General features: G+C 32.5%; 1 pseudogene; it reads left to right on the top strand.

The window, feature by feature from the left end:
- Positions 1-476: 476 nt before the first annotated feature.
- On the top strand, positions 477-6,745 carry LOC117032911 (arylacetamide deacetylase-like; annotated as a pseudogene).
- The last annotated feature ends 5,424 nt before the right edge of the window (positions 6,746-12,169 follow it).

Raw genomic sequence — 12,169 nt, 5'->3', positions numbered from 1 at the left:
TGAGATTTAAAATTACAAAAGAAATTCATATACACAATAACAATAGCTACTACATCAAGGACTAATAAAAATATTAAAGTGTTCTAAGAACTTTCTATTGTCCAAGAAGACAATAAAGATATAATTCATATTATGCATTGATAAATTAATGAATTTTACTTTAATCCCTAGTGTAGCCTATAAAGAATTCTAAACAGAATGTACAAATAAAAAGATATCACAGGAAAATGTAATCCTAAAACAATATACTAAACCAATGTTGAAGAAAGAAAAAAATCATATAACACATGAAATACACAATAAACACAATAATAAACTAATGAAGATTTTAATATAAATGAACTAAAAGTTTCAGGTAAAAGACAAACTGGAAAACTGGGCAAAATTGAAAAATCCAACCTAAGTTGTATAAATAGAATTCAATAAAATATAAGTATATAGAAAGATGGAAAAAATAAGATAGAAAAAGATAGGCCATGCAAATACAAGTTAAGGTAATTATTTCATCAGCAGATTAAATTGTTTTAGAGGCAAAAACTATTACTAAAGTTAACGTGTAACATTTCTAATGATAATTCCATTCACCAGGAAGATAAAAAACTTAAAATTTATATCCAGTCTCAAATTTATAACAGTCTCAAAATTTATAACAGTCTCAAAATTTATAATAGTCTCAAAATACTGGAGCAAAACTGATAGAAGAATGGGAAAATAGATAAATAAATGCAAAGTGGAAGAATTTTTCTAAACTTTTTCAATAATTGTTACAACACCATGTCTAACAAATTTGAACTAATGAATATAAAATAAAAAGTAACAGAGTGTACATTCTTTTCAAACACACAAAACATTATTTTAATCAAGCATACACATGGTTATAAATCAAGTCTCAATCAATATCAAAGAACTGAAGTCATATAGACCCCTGCCATTAATAGAACAGTCTGTGGACTCACAGCATCTGGGCACTTGTTAGAAATGAACAATCATTGGTCTCACCACAGACTTCCTGAATAACAATATGCATACTAACAAGAATTCCAAATGATTTGTTTGCACAGCAAAATTTCAGAAATCAAATTGTTTTGATTATGTCTTCTTTCCAAAGTTACTATTATGCTTTGAATTACTAATAAAATATAACTAAACACCCCTACATGCTTTGAAATTAAGATACTTCTAATTAATCCAAGTGTGAAAGAAGAAACCATAATGGTAATGTGAAAATATTTTGAACTGTATTACAATAAAAATATTACATAGTATGTTCTATGAAATACATTTCTATCAGTATCCAGAGGAAAGTATATAGTCTTAAGTAAATATACAAAAATGACTGAAATTGACAAATAAGCATCCATTTCTTGAAATTAAGAAAAAAAAATGTTTAAAAAGTAGAAGGAAAGATGAGATGGAACAGAAAGAGAAGAGAAAGATAAGAACATAAAAAATGAAATCATAAAAAAAACAATAGAATCAGTGATGTCAACAAATGTAGTTCCTTGTAAAAAATAATAACATTGATTAAGCTCTGGTGTGACTAAAAAAAAAAGAGGGAAATCAAAATAAACCAATATAAGAAATGGAAGAAAAAATATAGCTACATATTTTGCAGACATTAAAAATACAATAGTATTCTCTGAAAACCTTTACTTGACACATTGAAATTTAGTTGAAATGGAAAGATTCATTGAATACAGAACAGATGCAAGAAGAAATAAAAAATTAGAATTATTCTATTATCATGAAATAAAGTGAATGGTAATTTTATCACACACACACACACACACACACACACACACACACACACACACACACACACACACCTACACCAGGATTAAACAGCTTCAAACACAAATTCTAACAAATTCTTCAAAAATAAATATCTCTACTTCTAAAAATATTTCCAAAAATTAGGGAAAGTTGCATTTTGAGAAGCTCACATACATTAATTTTTGACCTGACAATGTCAGTGTAAGAAGTGAAAATTACAGGCATTATTATTTATGTACATAGAAGCAAAATCCTAAACAACAGTACTATCAAAAAAATTGAGCAACATATTAAAAGGATGGTATATCATGATGATCTTGAGTTTGTTCTAGTAAAGTGTGGTAGGTTTAAAGTTGGAACAACTATTAATACAGTTCTCCAAATTAATCATTTAAAGGAGAAAATTATATGATTATTTCAATAAAAACAGTTCTTTTACAGATAATATTCAGTATCTATAAAGATTTTTTAAATTAAAATTGATTGGGGTGACAATAGTTAGTAAAATTACATAGGTTTCAAGTGTACAATTCTGTAATATATCATCTATATAGCACATTGTGTGTTCACCATCCAGAGTCAGTTCTTCTTCCATCACCATATATTTGACCCCATTTACCTACCAGCCGACTCCCTCCTTACCTTCTGGTAACCACTAAACTCATATGAATTTCTGTTTCTTTATTTGTTTGTCTTGTTCCTTTGTTGCTTTCAATTTTATATCCCACATATTAGTGAAATCACATGGTTCTTGACTTTCTCTGTGTGATTTTAAAGATGAAATGAATTATCTAACTAAAAATAGAAGTGAACTTTCTAAATTTGAACAGAAACACAAGAAACATACTTAATGATTAATTATTAAAAGTTTTCTCTTTGAAATTGGATACACTCTATCATCACTTCTATTCAAAGATATACTGGAAGTCCTGGCCAGTGAGCTAATAAGAGAGCAATATCTTTTTTTCAGTGGGTTAATAATCAGTTTGACTCTTCTTGAGTATGCCAGTAATTCAGACATAAATAAGATAAATTTGGTAGCTTTTGCAAAAAGACAACCTTTTGAAAGTCTGAAAATTGTAACTAATGTACCCAAATATTACTACGCAAAAATAAAAATATAAAAGCATAGGTTACTAGATATATATTTTTGACTGGTACAAGTAGCTTTTTGTCCTTGCAGCAGAAGCACATTACAGGAAAATTAGCTTGAAAAAAACTATGAAATTCTATTGTTCCTTGGGGACTAAACCTAGAAAAGACAGAGCAGTGCTCAAATAATTTAAAATTAATAGTTCCACAAAACTTAGATTTATCCAAGATCTAACATTTTCTCAGTATCAGAGCTAAAAAAGAAATAGCATTACCCCATATCTCAATGCTTCCTGACATAGTAACATATTTAAAATATTCAAAATAATAAGAAAGAGAATTAAATATATGCAATGCCTCAGATTATAAATCTGGGTTGCATAAGTATAAAATTCTCATTACAATAAAAGATCCTCTTTTGCATTCTATGAAGAGAGTGGTACTGATTTTTTTGTTAGGGGAATTAATACTTACATTTAATTTATGAGCATCAAGTACTAAACATTATTTAACGTTAAGACTTTTGTCAAGATATTGCATATTATGTTGTATTTTTACGGATTTATGTATAAGAATATATTTTTGAATTGGAGTTATTTTATTTTTTGATTAAAGTAATTGATTTAATCAACATATTCTAATTTTTTTCAGCTCTTCAGAGACTCAGATGTCAAGATCAAAATCAAGATCCAGGCTTTAATATATCCTGCCGTTCAGAGTTTTGATATGGATTTACCATCACATCGAGAAAATTCAATTATCCATTTTTACCCAGATCACTCTTGTTCAGGCTCAGGAGCGAATATTTTACTACAGATAGATCACTCAAGAAAGCAGTGTTTTTCAACCAACACATACCTCTAGAATCAAGTCATCAGTTCAAGTTTGGTAATTGAGGTTCCTTGCTCCCTGAGATGTTTAAGAAAGGCCACATTTATAAGAATCCAACTCATGGTAGTTCAGAGCTGGCTAAAAAATATCCAGGGTTCCTAGACATGAGAGCTTCACCTTTGCTGGCTGATGACAATACATTACATGGTTTACCCCTGACCTATGTCATCACTTGTTAATATGACGTCTTAAGAGATGATGGACTCATGTATGTTAGTAGGCTTCAGAATGCTGGAGTTCAGGTGGTCCATACTCACACAGAGGGTGCATTCCATGGAATATTTTCTCTTCTGCCAATTAAAATGCGTTATAGAACAACCAATCAATATATTAGTTGGCTACATGAAAACCTGTAGTATAATAAAATCGAATCAATTTAGAAAAACACAAGCTCCAATACTTCAGGAAAAAGAATAAAGACCCAATGGATTGATTAGGAATACACATTTTATTTACAAGTCTCCCTAAATCTGCATATACATAGTAGTTGTTATTATCAGTGGATGATTTTTATACATTAGTCTGAGAGTAATTCACTCTCTTTTGTTCCTTAGAGTACACTAGATTTTATGTTTCTGTTACTGTTATCTTAAAATCTCTCATTTTGTTCCATCCCTTTTTTTCTAACTTGATAAATTTTACCATAGTCAAAAGAAATGTCTGCTGTTTAATACCAAAGCTTCCCTCAGAATGGCGTTAGGTCCATGGAGAAGCCTCATTTACCACTGGTATGAATGAAGTTGTCACGCTTTCTAAATGTATTTGTACCAGTTTGATGTCACTTGTTTACCATTGTAAAATACATTTCTTAATGCACTACCCAATTCCTTAGTCCAGGACACCAAAATTTAAACAATTATATATTAAAGGTATCAGTGAATCTCTTAATTCTTTGATGAGAGAATAGTTGACAGACTTTCTGAAATATTAGGAACTCAATAATTTGAAAAAAGTCTTTCAAAAGTCTTTCATTGAATCCATCCATGATTGGTGTTTGTCAGTTATTCATTCTCTTCTTACTTCAAAGGACATGATGCTACAACAGAAAAACTTAGCATATAAAGCCAGTGCCAATGTTAGTCAGAGTTTAACATTCTGAAAACATTTGCTGAACTGAGTCAGCATATTACGTGTGATACTTTCACATAAACAGGCACAATCATTGCCAAATAAATAAATGGATATGGATTAGACAAGAACAGAGGTCCAGAGGCACAATTCATATAACTGTTCTTACGTATATTTTGTTACATTTGTTCCTGAGTGTTTCATGCTTGAAGCTGTTGCAAATCGTAATACTTATTTTTGTAATTTTCATTTTTTGAATGTTCATCTCTAAAATACATTATAGAAGTATAATTTGTTTTACGTATTGATGATGTATCCTGAGACCTTGCTTAATACACTTATTAGTTCTTATAGCTCTATAGAGGATGATTTATAATTTTCTACATAGAGAGTCATGTCATCTGTAAATAAAAAAAGAGTTTTTATAATTCCTCTTCAATCTGCATGCATTTTACATCTCTTTCTTGCCTGTAGGACCTCCAGTATAAGTTGGGGGTAAAACAAAATTGGTGATATCCTTTATTTTAAATGGATATCCTTTGTTTTTTCCAATGTTACTGGAAAGTATTCAGTTTTTAACACTTTGATCTTGTTAGGTCTGGTTGTTTTATAGAGGCTATTTACCAAACTGTATAAATGCTTTTCTATCTCTACTTTGCTTAGTGACTTCCAGACAAGGAGAATGATTGTTGAATTTTGTCTAATGTGGTTGTTACATATATTGAGATAACCATATGCTTTTACCCCCCATTATTCTGTTTATCTGGTTGATTAATCATAAAAAGTTAATCAAATTTTGCACTCCCGAGATAAACTTCACAATGTCATGCAATACTTTGTATATATTATTTTTCTATAATAGTAATTTGCTAATATTTTGTTCAAGATTTTTATCTAAGTCCATGAGGAACATTGATCTGTATTTCCCATTTCTTGTTACGCCCATTCTGGTTAAAGCTGGTCTCTTAACATGAGTGGGAATGCTATTTTGTGAGAAAGTTTGTATAGGATTGGTAGCATTTCTTTCTTATCAAAACCATCTGGGAGTACAATTTTCTCTGTGAAAGATTTTTAATTATAAATTCAATTTCTGTAATAGGTGGAGGGCTATAACACGTAACTTTTTAAATTCCAGTTTCAGTACTTCATGTCTTTAAAAAAGATTATCTACTTACGTAGCAATAGACCATTTCTAAAATAGCTCCCACCTCCCACTATTCACACAAGTGTGTAATCTCCTTTCTTTAAGTAAGCTGGGCTTAGTGTTTTCTCCTGTAGGTATAGAATACAGGAAAAGTGAGGGGACGTCACTTCCAAAATAGGTTATAAAAGATTGTGAGTTCTTTCCTCTCTCTCTCTCTCTCTCTCTCTCTCTCTCTCTCTCTCTCTCTCTCTCTCTCTCTCTCTCTCTCTCTTCCTTTCTCTCTCCCTCACTCCCTCCCTCTGCTCACTCTAATGAATCAAGCTGTCATGTTGTAAACTGCCCTATGGAGAGACCTCTAGGGTAAGTCTCTGAGGGCAGACTTCTTTCAACAACCAGTAGGAATCTAAGGCTCTTGAAAGTGGATCCTTCTCCAGTTGAAATTGTAGATGTGTCCGACACCAAGATTATTTTGTGAAACACTCTCAAACACAGGACCCAGCTAAGCTGTGCTGAATTTCTGATGCACAAAAACTGTAAGATAATAAAAGTTCTTTTAACTCACAGATGTTTGAGGTCATTTGCTACATAGCAATAAGATATCTAATAACACTTCATCTAAGCTCTCGGGTTGACTGAAATAGGCTATTTCAAAAGCTTTAATAACAAGTTTGACTTAACTAAAATGTGGAGAATTTTAGATAAACCAATGAAAAAAGTCTTTGTTGTCTTTTTTTTTTTAAGCATTAAGGAGCAAATTTTTCTATTACCTAATGGCATTCTTAGGAAACCCAAAATACACCTTGATAATTTTATTATTCTGAATTTAGAAACTGTATTTGGGAAATACACAATCAAGAATAGTTAGTTGTTAGAGTTAGTAGATACAATATAGTCATGGGGATATGAAATACAGAATGGGGAATATAATCAACAATGTTGTAAAGATTATGTAAGGTGCCAGATGGGCACTGGACTTTTTAAGTGGATCACTTCATACACTGTGTAGATACCTGACCAATGCACCGTACAACTGTAGCTGAAGTAGAATTACATTGTATGTCAATGACAAGAATATGTAGCATAAGGAAAATAGTAAATGTTATTGTAATAGTTATAGAAGATGTTAGAGGGTAGGTGTTTGGTTGCTTTGTACACCTGAAACTAATAATAATAATAATAATAATAATAATAATAATGGCATAAAAAGAAAAGAATAGTTGTTAGAAGAGACAAGGTATTAATTAGAAGTTTCCAAAGACAAATATTTAACATAAACAATAAATAAAAATAGCAATAAACAATGATGGTTATAAGCATCTTAACTTATTTTGTAAAGTAAGACTTTTCAAAAATGATTTAAGTGTATGTGAGGAAACACAAATAGTTAACAGAACAGGCAGGATTTGTAGTTGTAGGAAGGGTGAGTGGATGTGCTGACAGGGCAGCTGGCTGGCTGCCAATCTAGGAACCCAGGAAGGCCCTCAAGATCTGGAGGGTGGCGGGAGAAAGGGCAAAAAAGGGGAAAGGGATTTAGAGGTACAAGCTTCTAGGTATAAAAAAAAATAAGGCATGAGGATATAATGCATAGCATAGGGAATATAGTCAATAATATCATGATAACTTTGTATAGTGACAGGTTACTAGACTTGCAGTGGTGACCACTTCATAAAGTGTATAAACACCAAATCACTATGTTGTATACCTAAAACTTAATATTGTATGTCAACTATACTTAAAAATATATATATCTGTGAGTCTCTGCTGAGGCCACTTGGAAATGAAGCTATGCCTTATTTCCCGTCACATTCTCCCTCCAGTAAATTGTTTCCCCCAATAAAGCAATGTGAAGGCTGGTCTTCAGTGGGCCATACATTCTCGGTTGGAGCAGGAAAACATTGATACCAAAGTTTAAAGATGATAGATGACCATTGGGGCAGGATAACTATTTCCAGTGATGGTAAATTGACTACCCAATTTTTGGCTGCATCAAGGCTTGTTAAGAAATAATAGTGTGATCAACTAGTAATATCTGTTTTTGACTCAGTTGTGAGACAACTGGTACTTCTAAAATGTCTTTTTCACACTTATCTCAGACTGTAAGCCCTTTCTTAGTTATCCTGGGAGAATTTGAAGCTTCTCAGCTTGAGGTCTTTTTCAAAATGACTTTTTTTTGGTCTTTTTTTTCTATATTCTCCTTTTAGTGCATTTGCCACCAACCCTCCTAATCCTCCTTTTTGCTGCTCTGACTTCCTCAAAGATCCATTGCTTATCCTTGGACATACTGCAAATTCCAATTTCTAAATTCCTTACTAACACAGCTTGCATATTAAAACTCTAACTTTAATAGCAGCATAGTGGCTAAAACACCGTTTCCCAACTTTAAATTCTCATAAACTCATTTGTATAGGCCTCGTAAAATTAATATTTACCCAGAAAGAGCTTGTGAATAAAATGAGGGATATAGCTGTCAGAGCTGGCAAGGGATTTTCCTTTATATTATTTGATAATTCAATCAATATCAAAATTGCTTATAGAGCACAGCCAGCCTAAAGAGAGTTGAATGATCAGAGGAGAATTGTTTATTAGGTTTCAGGTGTCTTTTTCATTGTACTTCACTAGAAGAATACCAGTCAAAGAATTTGTAAAACTCCTGTCACTCAACTCAGACACTAGGGACACACGGCAGTATTCTAAATGTTTTGTTATTAATTTATTGCACTGCTTAGTAGAATTCAGTAACTTCTATGATTATAAGACCAACTTAGCAAGAAGACATGCAAATGGCCAACAGATACATGAAAAAAATGCTAAAGTTCACTAGCTTTTAGGAAAATGCAAATCAAAACCACAATGAGATACTACCGCATGAATGGCTATTATCAACAAGACAAGTAATAACAAGTGTTGGAAAGGATGTGGAGAAAAGGGAATACTCATGCACTGCTGGTGGGATGTAAATTTGGTACCGCCACTATGTAGAACATTATGGAGATTCCTCAAAAAATTAAGAGTATTACCATATGATCCAGTAATTCCTCTTCTGGGTATCTACCCCAAAAATCTGAAAACATTTATCCATAAAGATATATATATATACTCCTATGTTCACTGCAGCGTTATTCACAGTAGCCAAGACATAGAAACAACCAGTGTCCTTCAACAGATGATTGCATAAAAATGATGTGGTATACATATACACAGTGGAGTACTACACAGCCGTAAGAAAAGATGAAATTCTGCCTCTTGCAACAGCATGGATGGATCTTGAGATTATCATGCTGAGTCAAATAAATCAGACAGAAAAAGTTGAGAACCATATGATTCCACTCATATGTGGAATATAAAACTGAAAGCAACAAATGAACAAGATAAAAAAAGAAAAACTCATAGACACAGACAACAGTTTGGTGGTTACCAGAGGGTAAGGGTAGATAAGAGTAAAGGGTATCAAATACATCGTGATGGAAGGAAATCTGACTTTGAGTGGTGAACACATAAGGCAATATACAAATGATGTATTATAGAATTGCACATTTGAAATTTATATAATTGTATTAACCAATGTCACCCCAATAAATTTCATAAAAATAAAAATACAACTTAGAACATATTACTCTACTACTTATGGAACATGTTACAATTATAATGTCCTTACACAACTACTCCGTCTCTTTAATTGTGGTCCTATACATCATTCTTGCACACATTAAAAATTTTAATACTGACAAAATTTTAAAAATAACATGATTTAAAAATAAACCTCTTGTGTTTAGTGATAAATGTTTTGAGAGGGAATAGAGCTGACTGTAGCCAGATATGATTAGAGCCACAGAGGGGAGGCTAAGTGCTATGATGTGAACGTTTGTGTGCCCCTAAAATTCATATGTTGAAATCCTAATGATGAAGGTGGTGGTATTAAGAGGTGGAGCCTTTGGGGAGTGATTAGATAATGGGTGCAGAGACCTCATTAACAGATTAATGCCCTTAGAAAAGAGGCCTGAAAAAGCTCACGTGTCTTTTCCACCACGTGAGGATACAATGAGAAGTCTGCAACCTGGAAGGGCCCTCAGCTGACCACACTCACATCTTGATCTCAGACTTCCAGCCTCCAAACTTGAAGAAATAGATTTCTGTTGTTTATACCCCATCCAGTTTGTGGTATTTTGTTACTGCAATCTGACTGGATTAAAACATGAAATCAGCATAAATTACTACTGTGGGAAATGTGACACCTATTGTAATATTACAGGGTGAGTTTATTTTGAAACACGAAGTAAATAAATATTTAAAATGTACCTAACACCTGTCAATGTTAAGTCAAAATTAGCCGGGCTGGTATTATGTCATTTGTTGAAATTATTTTATTAACAGGTTGAAGTGTTTGTACAACTGAACCAAGGCAAAACAAATTTCAGCATTTTGTTGAGATAAAATGCTAGAAGATGGGCCACTGGTGATAGGAGCTCCTTACGCAGCTGCGGGACTTGGGCAGTGCTGGTGGAGCAGACATGTGTGACGCTGTTCACGTGGGGTGAGTCCAGAATGTGTTGAAGGTCTGATACATCCTTATAGCTGAAGTAATCCGTCTCCGAAAGCTGGCCACGACATTTACATCTCTCTCACCTCCTCCTAGGCCTGGGTGAAGCTCTGCTGCTCTGGCTGCATGTGGGAATTTAGGGCACTCATCTCCTAGCCTCTCACATCCACAAAAATTCTAGTTAGTGAAGGACCACTGGCCCCTCTGGCCCCTTGTCACTTCTCTGTTCTCTCAGAATTTGTATAGTGCTGGTTGCTATGGGGCAGGGTGTGTGACTTAAACACATCTCAACCTTTTTCCATTTGAAAAATCTGAATACTGCTACCATCTGTTGGGTTGTGGTGTGGATTAAATGGGTACAAGCATGGAAAGCACACTACCTTGCAAAAAGGTGAAAGAGAATAAGAGGTACAAACTTCCAGGTATAAAAAGTAAATGTCATAGTGATATAATATACGGCATAGGGAATACAGTCAATAATATCGTAACTTTGTATGGTGACAGATGGTTACTAGGCTTACTGTAGTGATTACTTCATAAGGTACATAAATGTCAAATCACTACATTGTACATCTGAAAAACAATATAATAGTGTGTCTACTATGCTTTAATAAAGAGAAAGAAAGAAAAAAATCTCAAGAAATATAGTTTTTACTTACCTTCATATCCACAAAATACCATGTATAATCATTGGCTGTATTTTTACTGACTGATAGGAAACTCGGCAATATTGAAAAAAATGAATATTTAATAGTGAGACCCACCAAGCAAAACTTGTGGAACTCAACCGACAAGTGATATATATATAAAGAGAGAGAGAGAGAGAGAGAGAGAAAGAAAGAGAGAGAGAGAGAGACAGAGAGACAGAGAGACAGAGAGAGACAGAGAGAGATTGAAATAGAAATTGACCTGGAAAATGATATGGATATGGATTTAGATTTGGATTAGATGTGGATGTAGATAGGATACACTCGTACATAACTAGGAAAAATATAGTTGCAGATAGCACATTACCTATAGGTACATGGGTATATTAGATAGCTGTTAGTTACATATTAGTCACTACTGGGTTTATGAGTTGTTGTGTTTTTTTATTATTTTAATTAAGATATAATTGACATATAACATTGTGCACATTTAAGGTGTAAAATGTGTCGATTCGAAACATTTATATATTGCTACGTGATTACCACTGTAGCATTACTTAACACCTCTATCATGTCACATAAGTATTTCTTTTTTGTGGTGAAAACAATTAAGATCTAGTCTCTTGGCAACTTTGAAGTTCATAATACAGTATTGTTGATTATAGTCATTACGCTGTATAAGTTGTTTTCATAAGTAAGAAATCTGCAATTTTCATATACATAATCATATAGACTATGATTAATATAATCAACTATAGATTGTTTTTATTCATCAATTGATAATCTCAACAATTTTTGAAGTTGTATACCCACCACAATCTTTCAATTATAAAGAACCTATTATAAAGAACCTATTAATTTTTTTAAAAAATCTAATTAAAAACTTTTATATGTATATAAAATTTACATAGATATTTACATATAAATATATATCAAAATATATTATTTATCATATATTACATACATTATGTATTATATATAAAGACATATATGTAGTATTGACTATGATTAATAACT

Source organism: Rhinolophus ferrumequinum, chromosome 2 (assembly GCF_004115265.2).
Source record: "Rhinolophus ferrumequinum isolate MPI-CBG mRhiFer1 chromosome 2, mRhiFer1_v1.p, whole genome shotgun sequence".
NCBI classification, from domain to species: domain Eukaryota; kingdom Metazoa; phylum Chordata; class Mammalia; order Chiroptera; family Rhinolophidae; genus Rhinolophus; species Rhinolophus ferrumequinum.
The sequence above is the reverse complement of the archived record's forward strand: the minus strand, read 5'-3'. Positions and strand labels throughout refer to the sequence as shown.